The sequence below is a fragment of the Aegilops tauschii genome, chromosome 6 (genome assembly GCF_002575655.3).
Source record: "Aegilops tauschii subsp. strangulata cultivar AL8/78 chromosome 6, Aet v6.0, whole genome shotgun sequence".
Classification (NCBI taxonomy): domain Eukaryota; kingdom Viridiplantae; phylum Streptophyta; class Magnoliopsida; order Poales; family Poaceae; genus Aegilops; species Aegilops tauschii.
The window spans coordinates 450986637-450999457 of record NC_053040.3 but is presented as its reverse complement, the minus strand read 5'-3'; the positions used below and the strand labels follow the sequence as shown (position 1 = coordinate 450999457).

The 12821-nt window shown below is 43.0% G+C and overlaps 1 long non-coding RNA gene across 1 annotated transcript; it reads right to left on the bottom strand.

Moving 5' to 3' along the window:
- Positions 1–739: 739 nt before the first annotated feature.
- On the bottom strand, positions 740–3953 carry LOC120967159 (uncharacterized). The gene is made up of 3 exons (XR_012188138.1): positions 3584–3953; positions 2363–2437; positions 740–1063 (listed from the first exon to the last, which is right to left on the bottom strand). It is a non-coding gene; the product is annotated as an uncharacterized lncRNA (long non-coding RNA).
- Between the last annotated feature and the right edge of the window lie 8868 nt (positions 3954–12821).

The following is a 12821-nucleotide window of genomic DNA, read 5'->3' as shown; positions in this document are numbered from 1 at the left end:
GCATGACTTTATTGTTAAGGGCAGGGAAGGGCAGCTTAAATACAAATTATTCTTTCATAAACATCACCCGGAGACTATTACCTTGCCTGCTCCTTCCTTGTTTGATTTATCAGAGAGTCCGTATCTCGTTCCGTGGGCTGCCGTTCAAGCCTACCGGAACCCAACACCAGCCCCGGAGACGGAACCACAATTTGAGCCTCCACAACAGTCTTATTACTCTTGGGATCCGGAGATGGCTGCCAGCCAGTGGCAGTCAGAGTCCTCTTCTTCGCAGTACGACCCCAACTACTATTATGGATATCCGCCAGGCCAACCGTGGCCATAGACCAACTTAGCCCAAAAGCCTAAGCTTGGGGGAGTACGTATTTCCCACCAACATTACATTTATGTTTACACACACTCGTTGCTAGATGTCGGTGCTCATACTTTTTCACTGTAATATCCATGCTAGTTTATTTTCCTTTTCTTGCTTTCTTCTTGTGTGTTTGTTAAACCTTAAGAAAAACCAAAAAAATAGTAATAGCTTCTAGCTAGTTTACTTTCTTGCTGTAGTAGTAATAATTAAAAAGAAAACCCAAAAATATTTCCCGTTCTTCTTTTGCTTGTTGGGAGCTTTCCCGTGTAAATAGTTTTATTTCTTTTCTTTTCTCTGGGGGTCGATAGGTGTGACACCCCCGATTCTATCGTACACTAATCATGCACGCAAACATGTACGATCAAGATCAGGGACTCACGGAAAGATATCACAACACAACTCTAAAACATAAATAAGTCATACAAGCATCATAATACAAGCCAGGGGCCTCGAGGGCTCGAATACAAGTGCTCGATCATAGACGAGTCAGCGGAAGCAACAATATCTGAGTACAGACATAAGTTAAACAAGTTTGCCTTAAGAAGGCTAGCACAAACTGGGATACAGATCGAAAGAGGCGCAGGCCTCCTGCCTGGGATCCTCCTAACTACTACTGGTCGTCGTGAGCGGGCTGCACGTAGTAGTAGGCACCTCCGGTGTAGTAGGAGTCGTCATCGACGGTGGCGTCTGGCTCCTGGGCTCCAGCATCTGGTTGCGACAACCAGGTAGAATGGAAAGGGGGAAAAGAGGGAGAAAAGCAACCATGAGTACTCATCCAAAGTACTCGCAAGCAAGGAGCTACACTACATATGCATGGGTATATGTGTAAAGGGCCATATCGGTGGACTGAACTGCAGAATGCCAGAATAAGAGGGGGATAGCTAATCCTGTCAAAGACTACGCTTTAGGCCACCTCCATCTTGCAGCATGTAGAAGAGAGTAGATGGTAAGTTCACCAAGTATCATCGCATAGAATAATCCTACCCGGCGATCCCCTCCTCGTCGCCCTGTTAGAGAGCGATCACCAGGTTATATCTGGCACTTGGAAGGGTGTGTTTTATTAAGTATCCGGTTCTATAAGGTCAAGGTACAACTCCAGGTCATCCTTTTATCGAGGGACACGGCTATTCGAATAGATAAACTTCCCTACAGGGGTGCACCACATAACCCAACACGCTCGATCCCATTTGGCCGGACACACTTTCCTGGGTCATGCCCGGCCTCGGAAGATCAACACGTCGCAGCCCTACCTAGGCACAACAGAGAGGTCGGCACGCCGGTCTAAATCCTATGGCGCAGTGGTCTGGGCCCATCGCCCATTGCACACCTGCACGTTGCATGGGCGGCCAGAAGCAGAACTAGCCCCTTAATACAAGAGCAGGCTTACGTTCCAATCCGGCGCGCGCCGCTCAGTCGCTGACGTCACGAAGGCTTCGGCTGATACCACGACGCCGAGTGCCCATAACTGTTCCCGCGTAGTTGGTTAGTGCGTATAGGCCAGTGGCCAGACTCAGATCAAATACCAAGATCTCGTTAAGCGTGTTAATTGAAGTATCCGTGAACGCCGACCAGGGCCAGGCCCACCTCTCTCCTGGGTGGTCTCAACCTGCCCTGTCGCTTCGCCACAAAGTAACAATCGGGGGCCGTCGGGAACCCAGGCCCACCTCTACCGGGATGGAGCCACCTGCCCCTTCAGCCCCCATCTCCGATCAATATCATAAGTAATGTTAGAGTATAAAGTATATAGCATATGCCCGAGATCACCTCCCGAAGTGATCACGGCCTAGTAGCATAGCATGGCAGACGGACAAGAGTGTAGGGCCACTAATGGAACACTAGCATCCTATACTAAGCAGTAGGATAGCAGGTAAGGGTAACAACTGTAGCAACAATGACAGGCTATGCAACCGAATAGGATTAACCAAAAGCAGTAACATGCTACACTACTCTAATGCAAGCAGTATAGAGAAGAAATAGGCGATATCTGGTGATCAAGGGGGGGCTTGCCTGGTTGCTTTGGCAAGAAGGAGGGGTCGTCGTCGACGTAGTCATACTCAGGGGCATCAGCGTCAGTCTCGGGGTCTATCGGAGAAGAAGAGGGGGAAGAAACAGTAAATACATTGCAAACAGATGCATGACGATGCATGACAAAGCAAACAGCGGTGCTAGGTCTGCCCTAACGCGGTACTAGGTGATACCGGCAAGGGGGGAAACATCCGGGAAAGTATTCCCGGAGTTTCGCGTTTTTGGACAGATGAACCGAAGGGGAAAAGTTGCGTGTTTGCTATGCTAGGGATGTGTGGCGGACGAACGGGCTGCGTATCCGGATTTGTCTCGTTGTTCTGAGCAACTTTCATGTTCAAAGTATTTTCATCCAAGGTACGGTTTATTTTATATTATTTTTCAAAGTTTTAATAGATATTCTGAAATTATGGAATTATTATTAATTCGAAATTAATAGTCAAATGCTATGTGCACACACTGGAGTGTACACAACAGGGTCTACAGAGGCTGACATGTGGGGCATGTTGACTGGGTTGACCCAGTCAACATCTGACTGGTCACAGGGCGAATAGTGTAGTGGGTCCCGCGTGTCATGGAGAGTAGTTGTATTTAGATTTTTTTAGACTATTAACTAAATGGGACCCGCATGTCAGTGGGCCATTAGGATAACCTAACCACTAATTAATCTAACTAACGTTAATTAGCACTACTAACTGGGCCGGCCCTAACACACACGTACGCACACAATCAGCACACACATAGCACGCACACACCTGGCCATGGCCTTGGCCTTGGCCATGGCCATTAGCAGTAGCAGCCGGCGGTAGCATGCACCAGCAACAGAGAAGCGATAGCAGCAGCGGCATGCAGTAGCAGCAGGAACATCAAGCAGCAGCGACCAGCGGGAGCACCAGCAGGCAACAGGGAGCAGCAGCAGCAGCAGCTAGGCAGTAGTGGCACGAGCAACAGCAGCGCAAGCGGCCAGGAGCAGCAGCTGCGGGCGCGCTGAGGCAAGGCACGGGAGGTAGCGGCGCTAGGCGGGGCAGGGGTGCGGTGACCGGCCAACGCGCGGGTAGGCGCGCTGGTGGACGCGGCCGTGGCGTGGCACGCGGGGCAAGGCGAAGCCAGGGGAGCCCAGGGCGTAGCGAGCGCAGGCGCGACAGTAGAGGCGCCAAACGACGATAAAGTAGACGGGAACAAAGGGGAATCGGACGAGGGCCTCACAGCGGTCCTCGATGACGTGCTCGGGAGGCCGGGAGAGTGCTGAGGGAGGAGATCTGGGATGAGGAAGCGGCGACTGGACGCGGGGAAGACGCCCGATGGCGAGCGCTCGGGGCCTCCTAGCCTGAGCCGATGCTCGTAGTCGAAGCAGGTGAAGCTGGCGCAGCTCTTGGACGCCTTGGCGCGACGAGGGGAGGTCGGCGGCCGCGGGATCGACGAGGTGGCGGCGGTTGTGTCTCGGGCACGAGCGAATCTCAGAGGGGGAGGGGCGAGCGAGGGGAATGGGGCACTACGGTTAGCAGAGTGATCGCATGGGGGGTCTTGTGGGTCGCCGGGATGTGGTGGATGGCTGGCACGTGGCCATGGCCATGGGATGGCCGCCACGGTTGCCCTGCCTCCCACTGTAGCGAGAGGTTAGGGATGAGTGGGGTTAGGTGGGCTGGCAAGGTGTAGTGGGCCAAAGCCCAGTGGGACAGGGGTGGGCTGTTTCCCTTTTCTTTTCTCTTTTTTTGTTTTCTTTGCAACATTTTCTTTTTATTTATTTTCCCTTTTATTTTTGTTTCCTATTATTTTAGTTTTTGTAAAATATACACTTAGCATCTAAATTAGTATTTCAACTTAGTCCTCTATCACAACAAGTCTAGTCCTCAAATAATTTCGTTTGATATTTTATTAATTACAAAAGGTATTTAAATAATTGATTTTTTGTTGTTTCTATTATCTTAATGCATCTAGACATACTATAACAGTGTGGTTTCTCCACCATAATTCCCTATGAATTATTTGGCTCATTTAGAACATTTTAGTTTTATTGTTTTGAAACTTTTGTGGTTTGCCATTAACTCAAACTTGAATTTTGAATCTGTTTTGGATCAACGCAAGTTTAACAACAGTAACTGTGGTGAAGTGGCATCATTAACATGGGATTACTATAGCCTAATTATCCAGGCGTTACAATAGGAGAAGACCATAATTAAATTGTTGAAGTGGCTCTTATATGCATTATTGTTGATTTAACCAAGAGCCCATATTGCCTTGTCTTCTCCTGTTTATTGAATGCTCGCAGATTCCAGATTAGTCCAATGCACGTACACTCTTATTATTATTCACTTCGTTCGGTCGTGCAAGTGAAAGGCAATTATGATGATATATGATGGACTGACTGAGATGAGAAAAACTGGTATGAACTCGACCTCTCTTGTTTTTGTAAATATAATGAGTTCATCGTTCTTGATTCAGCTTATTATGAATAAACATGTTTGCAATGACAATTAGAGATCATAGTTGCTCGTGCCATGCTTGATTAGCTATGAGTTATAATGGTTTACCTTGCGTGCCAACATGTTATTAAAATGGTTGTGATGTGGTATAGTGGGGTGGTATCCTCCTTTGAATGATTTAAGTGACTTGACTTGGCACATGTTCACACATGTAGTTGAAACAAAATCAACATAGCCTTCACAATATTTATGTTCATGGTGGATTATATCCTACTCATGCTTGCATCCAATGTCTATTAATTTTAATGCATGTTCATGGCTGTTGTCGCTCTCTAGTTGGTCGCTTCCCAGTCTTTTGCTAGCCTTCACTTGTACTAAGCGGGAATACTGCTTGTGCATCCAATCCCTTCAACCCCAAAGTTATTCCATATGAGTCCACCATACCTTCCTATATGCGGTATTTACCTGCCGTTCCAAGTAAATTTGTATGTGCCAAACTCTAAACCTTCAAATAAACATTCTGTTTTGTATGCTCGAATAGCTCATGTATCAACTAGGGCTGCCCTTATCTTCCATGTTAGCCGGGTTATTCTCAAGAGGAGTGGACTCCGCTCCTCACTCACGAGAAAATGGCTGGTCATCGGGATGCCCAGTCCCATGCTTTATGCAAACTAAATCAAATTAATTGCAAACAAAACTCCCCCTGGGACTCTTGTTAGTTGGAGGCACTCGTTGTTTTGAGCAAGCCATGGATTGATGCTTGTTGGTGGAGGGGGAGTATAAACTTTACCATTCTGTTTGGGAACCGCCTATAATGTGTGTAGCATGGATGATATCGCCATCTCTTGGTTGCTATGTTGACAATGAAAGTATACCGCTCAAAATATTATTTATCACTATTTCAAAACCGAGCTCTGGCACCTCTACAAATCCCTGCTTCCCTCTGCGAAGGGCCTATCTATTTACTTTTATGTTGAGTCATCACCCTCTTATTAAAAGCACTAGCTGGAGAGCACCGCTGTCATTTGCATCCATTACTATTAATTTATATTGGGTATGACTATGATTGGATCTCTTTTACCATGAATTACAATGTCTAGTCAGTCCTTGATCTTTAAAGGTGCTCTGCATTTATGTTTTGCGGTCTCAGAAAGGGCTAGCGAGATACCATCTTGTTATATCATATTATGATTGTTTTGAGAAAGTGTTGTCATCCGAGATTTATTATTATGGCTCGCTAGTTGATTATGCTATTGATATGAGTAAATATGAAACCTGAGAATTATTGCAAATGTGGTTAGTCATAATCTTTGCTGAAAACTTGAATGCTGGCTTTACATATTTACAACAACAAGAGCAAACAGAGTTTGTAAAAGTTTTTCTTTATCACTTTCAGTTTATCAACTGAATTGCTTGAGGACAAGCAAAGGTTTAAGCTTGGGGGAGTTGATACGTCTCCGTTGTATCTACTTTTCCAAACACTTTTGCCCTTGTTTTGGACTCTAACTTGCATGATTTGAATGGAACTAACCCGTACTGACGTTATTTTCAGCAGAATTGCCATGGTGTTATTTATGTGCAGAAACAAAAGTTCTCAGAATGACCTGAAACTTCACGGAACATCTTTTCGGAAATAATAAAAAATCCTTGCCAAATATGAAGACTAGGGGGCCCACACCCTGTCCACGAGGGTGGGGGTACCTCGTGGGCCCCCTGAGGCTCCTCCGACGCCAACTCCAACTCTATATATTTGCTTTCGGGGAGAAAAAAATCAAGGAGAAGAAATAATCACGTTTTACGATACGGAGCCGCCGCCAAGCCCTAAAACCTCTAGGGAGGGCTGATCTGGAGTCCGTTCGGGGCTCCGGAGAGGGGGATTCATCGCCGTCGTCATCATCAACCATCCTCCATCACCAATTTCATGATGCTCACCGCTGGGTGTGAGTAATTCCATCGTAGGCTTGCTGGACGGTGATGGGTTGGATGAGATCTATCATGTAATTGAGTTAGTTTTGTTAAGCTTTGATCCCTAGTATCCACTATGTTCTGAGATTGATGTTGCTATGACTTTGCTATGCTTAATGCTTGTCACTAGGGCCCGAGTGCCATGATTTCAGATCTGAACCTATTATGTTTTCATGAATATATGTGTGTTCTTGATCCTATCTTGCAAGTCTATAGTCACCTACTATGTGTTATGATCCGGCAACCCCGAAGTGACAATAATTGGGACCACTCCCGGTGATGACCATAGTTTGAGGAGTTCATGTATTCACTATGTGCTAATGCTTTGTTCCGGTTCTCTATTAAAAGGAGGCCTTAATATCCCTTAGTTTCCATTAGGACCCCGCTGCCACGGGAGGGTAGGACAAAAGATGTCATGCAAGTTCTTTTCCATAAGCACGTATGACTATATTCGGAATACATGCCTACATTACATTGATGAATTGGAGTTAGTTCTATGTCACCCTATGTTATGCTTGTTACATGATGAACTGCATCCGGCATAATTCTCCATCACCGATCCAATGCCTACGAGCTTTTCCTATATTGGTTCTCGCTTATTTACTTTTCCGTTGCTACTGTTACAATCACTACAAAACACCAAAAATATTACTTTTGCTATCTTTACCTTTGTTACCGTTACTACTACTATCATATTACTTTGCTACTAAATACTTTGCTGCAGATATTAAGTTATCTAGGTGTGGCTGAATTGACAACTCAGTTGCTAATACTTGAGAATATTCTTTGGCTCCCCTTGTGTCGAATCAACAAATTTGGGTTGAATACTCTACCCTCGAAAACTGTTGCGATCCCCTATACTTGTGGGTTATCAACTGTTCGCGTTGGTCGCGGAGGAAGGCGGTGAGGCCTGCATTCTCAGCCAATTCATAAAAATCATCATAAATTCCGGCTGCTCTCAAGAAATCATTGGAAGGCCATTTGCATGGCCGAACCTCCGCGGTGCGAGGCAAATTATACTTAGGCCTCTCCGCTTCTTCACCTTGCTTTTCCTTCGAGCTTCGGCTCGATGAGCCCCTCAAAAATATCTTCATTATTTTCTGAAAAATTCTGAAATTTTTAGTAACTTCAAATAAAAGTGAACCAAGCTCAACAAAATTGAGAGCAACTACTCCTACAAGTGCCTAGAGCCTATATCATGCATTAGAACTACTTGGAACCATATAAATTTGACATGCAAGCTCAAGAACATGGTCACCTAGGCAGCACAAATTTGCAATGAATAAAGCACTAGAAAAAAACTAATTGGACCAATGAAGGAGTCACATACCAAGGAACAATCCCCCCAAGTAGTTTTGTGAGAGGTGCTTTGAGCAAGGAGATCGAAAATCGCAGCAAAATGAGCTAGAACTCGTGCTTGAGCTGGATAGTGATTTTGTTGGAGGAAGAAGAAGTGCGTGGGTGCAGGAATAAGTGGAGGGGAGCCACCATGGGCCCATGAGGCAGGGGGCACGCCCAGGGGGTAGGGCGCGCCCTCCACCCTCGTGGCCAGGTGCTTGCTCCCTCTGCTGTGTTCTCAGTGCCAGATATTCTCAAATATTCTAGAAAAAATCATATTTCATTTTCGGGGCATTTGGAGAACTTTTATTTTCGGGGTATTTTTATATTGCACGGATAATTCAGAAAACAGACAGAAAAATACTATTTTTACTTTATTTCAACTAAATAACAGAAAGTAAAGAGAGGGTACAGAAGGTTGTGCCTTCTAGTTTCATCCATCTCATGCTCATCAAAAGGAATCCACTAACAAGGTTGATCAAGTCTTGTTAACAAACTCATTCCGAATAACATGGAACAGGAGAAATTTCGAATAACACTATGTTACCTCAACAGGGATATGCACATCCCCAATAATAAGAATATCATATCTCTTTTTGATAGTAGGAAGAGGAAATTCAAAACCTCCAATAATAATCGATGGAATTTTTCCAATAGAATTGATACTGTGGACTTGAGGTTGTTTCCTCAGAAAGTGTACCGTACGCTCATTTCCATTAACATGAAAAGTGACATTGCCTTTGTTGCAATCAATAACAGCCCCTATAGTATTCAAAAAGGGTCTTCCAAGAATAATAGACATACTATCGTCCTCGGGAATATCAAGAATAACAAAGTCCGTTAAAATAGTAACGTTTGCAACCACAACAGGCACATCCTCACAAATACCGACAGGTATAGCAGTTGATTTATTGGCCATTTGCAAAGATATTTCAGTGGGTGTCAACTTATTCAAATCAAATCTACGATATAAAGAGAGAGGCATAACACTAACACCAGCTCCAAGATCACATAAAGCAGTTTTAACATAGTTTCTTTTAATGGAGCATGGTATAGTTGGTACTCCTGGATCTCCAAGTTTCTTAGGTATTCCACCCTTAAAAGTATAATTAGCAAGCATGGTGGAAATTTCAGCTTCCGGTATCTTTCTTTTATTAGTAACAATATCTTTCATATACTTAGCATAAGGATTCATTTTGAGCATATCAGTTAATCGCATACGCAAAAAGATAGGTCTAATCATTTCAGCAAATCACTCAAAATCCTCATCATCCTTTTTCTTGGATGGTTTGGGAGGAAAAGCATGGGTTTCTGAACCCATGGTTCTCTTTCTTTACCATGTTTCCTAGCAACAAAGTCTCTCTTATCGTAACGTTGATTCTTTGATTGTGGGTTATCCAGATCAATAGCAGGTTCAATTTCTACATCATTATCATTGCTAGGTTGAGCATCTTCATGAACATCATCATTAACATTATCACTAGGTTCATGTTCATTACCAGATTGTGTATCAGCATCAGAAATAGAGATATCATTTGGATTCTCAGGTGGTTCAGCAATAGGTTCACTAGAAGCATGCAAAGTCCTATCATTTTTCTTTTTCTTATTTTTAGAAGGACTAGGTGCATCTATGTTATTTCTCTGAGAATCTTGCTCAATTCTCTTAGGATGGCCTTCAGGAACAAGGGTTCCTGAGTCATTCTACCAGTTCTAGTAGCCACTCTAACAGCATAGTCATTTTTCTTACTATTCAGTTCATTGAGCAAATCATTTTGAGCTTTAAGTACTTGTTCTACTTGAGTGGTAACCATAGAAGCATGTTTACTAATGAGTTTAAGTTCACCTTTAACATTAGCCATGTAATTACTCAAGTGTTCAATCATATAAGCATTTTGTTTTAATTTTCTACCAAAATAAGCATTAAAATTTTCTTGTTTAACAATAAAATTGTCAAACTCATCTAAGCACTGTCTAGCAGACTTATAGTGAGGAATATCACCTTCATCAAATCTATAGAGAGAATTTACCTTTACTACCTGTGTCGGGTTATCAAGACCATGAGTTTCTTCAATAGGTAATGGATTAAGATCATATATTTCTTCAACAGGCGGTAGATTAAGACCATGTGTTTCTTCAATAGGAGGTAAATTCTTAACATCTTCAACTTTTATACCTTTTTCTTTCATAGATTTCTTTGGCTCTTGTATATCTTCAGGACTGAGAAATAGAACACCTCTCTTCTTTGGAGTTGGTTTAGGAATAGGCTCAGGAGTTGGCTCAGGAAGTGTCCAATTATTTTCATTTGTCAACATATTATTCAACAATATTTCAGCTTCATCCGGTGTTCTTTCCCTGAAAACAGAACCAGCACAACTATCCAGGTAATCTCTGGAAGCATCGGTTAGTCCATTATAAAAGATATCAAGAATTTTGTTTTTCTTAAGAGGATGATCAGGCAAAGCATTAAGTAATTGGAGAAGCCTCCCCCAAGCTTGTGGGAGACTCTCTTCCTCAATTTGCACAAAATTATATATATCCCTCAAAGCAGCTTGTTTCTTATGAGCAGGGAAATATTTAGCAGAGAAGTAATAAATCATATCCTGGGGACTACGCGCACAACCAGGATCAAGAGAATTAAACCATATCTTAGCATCACCCTTTAATGAGAACGGAAATATTTTAAGGATATAAAAGTAGCGAGTTCTCTCATCATTAGTGAACAGGGTGGCTATATCATTTAATTTAGTAAGATGTGCCACAACAGTTTCAGATTCATATCCATAGAAAGGATCAGATTCAACCAAAGTAATTATATCAGGATCAATGGAGAATTCATAATCCTTATCAGTAACAAAGATAGGTGAAGTAGCATAAGCAGGATCATATTTCATTCTAGCATTCAGAGTTTTTTGTTTAAGTTTAGCTAATAATTTCTTAAGATCACTTCTATCATTGCAAGCAAGAAAGTCTCTTTTAGTTTCTTCATCCATAACATAGCCCTCAGGCACAATAGGCAATTCATATTTATTGGGAGAGCCTTCATCATCACTATCTTCAATAATATCAGATTCAATAATTTCATTCTCTCTAGCCCTAGCAAGTTGTTCCTCAAGAAATTCACCAAGTGGCACAATAGTATCAAGCATAGAAGTAGTTTCATCATAAGTATTATGCATAGCAGAAAGTGGCATCATCAATAACATCCGACATATCAGAATGAATAGCAGAAGCAGGTTTAGGTGTTGCAAGCTTACTCGAAACAGAAGGTGAATCAAGTGCAGAGCTAGATGGCAGTTCCTTACCTCCCCTCGTAGTTGAGGGATAAATTTTTGTTTTCTTGTCTTTCAAGTTCTTCATAGTGACCAGCAGATATAAATCCCAAGTGACTCAAAGAATAGAGCTATGCTCCCCGGCAACGGCGCCAGAAAATAGTCTTGATAACCCACAAGTATAGGGGATCGCAACAGTTTTTGAGGGTAGAGTATTCAACCCAAATTTATTGATTCGACACAAGGGGAGCCAAAGAATATTCTGAAGCAATGGTGGGGATATCGCTTATCGGGAACTTATCGGTCGACCCATGATAAGGGGTAAATTGGTTAATTTATCAGCATATCGCCCGGTTTAACGTCATATCGGCTAATTTATCGGTCGATTTATCTTATCTGTCAGACAATGATAAGTGATAAATCGACTGATTTATCAGAATATCGGAAGATATCTTGAACAGTGTTCTCAAGTATTAGCAGTTGAGTTGTCAATTCAACCACACATGGATAACTTAGTATCTTCAGCAAAGTATTTAGTAGCAAAGTAGTATGGAAGTAACAGTAACGATAGCAAAAGTAATATTTTTCGGTTTTGTGGTGATTGTAACAGTAGCAACGGAAAAGTAATAAGCGAAGAACAATATGGGAAAAGCTCGTAGGCATTGGATCGGTGATGGAGAATTATGCCAGATGCGGGTCATCATGTAACATTCATAACATAGGGTGACACAGAACTAGCTCCAATTCATCAATGTAATGTAGGCATGTATTCCGAATATAGTCATACGTGCTTATGGAAAAGAACTTGCATGACATCTTTTGTCCTACCCTCCCGTGGCAGCGGGGTCCTAACGGAAACTAAGGGATATTAAGGCCTCCTTTTAATAGAGTACTGGACCAAAGCATTAAAACATAGTGAATACATGAACTCCTCAAACTATGGTCATCACCGGGAGTGGTCCCGATTATTGTCACTTCGGGGTTGCCGGATCATAACACATAGTAGGTGACTATAGACTTGCAAGATAGGATCAAGAACTCACATATATTCATGAAAACATAATAGGTTCAGATCTGAAATCATGGCACTCGGGCCCTAGTGACAAGCATTAAGCATAGCAAAGTCATAGCAACATCAATCTCAGAACATATAGTGGATACTAGGGATCAAACCCTAACAAAACTAACTCGATTACATGATAAATCTCATCCAACCCATCACCGTCCAGCAAGCCTACGATGGAATTACTCACGCACGGCGGTGAGCATCATGAAATTGGTGATGAAGGATGGTTGATGATGACGATGGCGATGGATTCCCCTCTCCGGAGCCCGGAATGGACTCCACATCAGCCCTCCCGAGAGAGTTTAGGGCTTGGCAGCGGCTCCGTATCGTAAAACGCGATGAATCTTTCTCTCTGATTTTTTTCTCCCCGAACACGAATATAT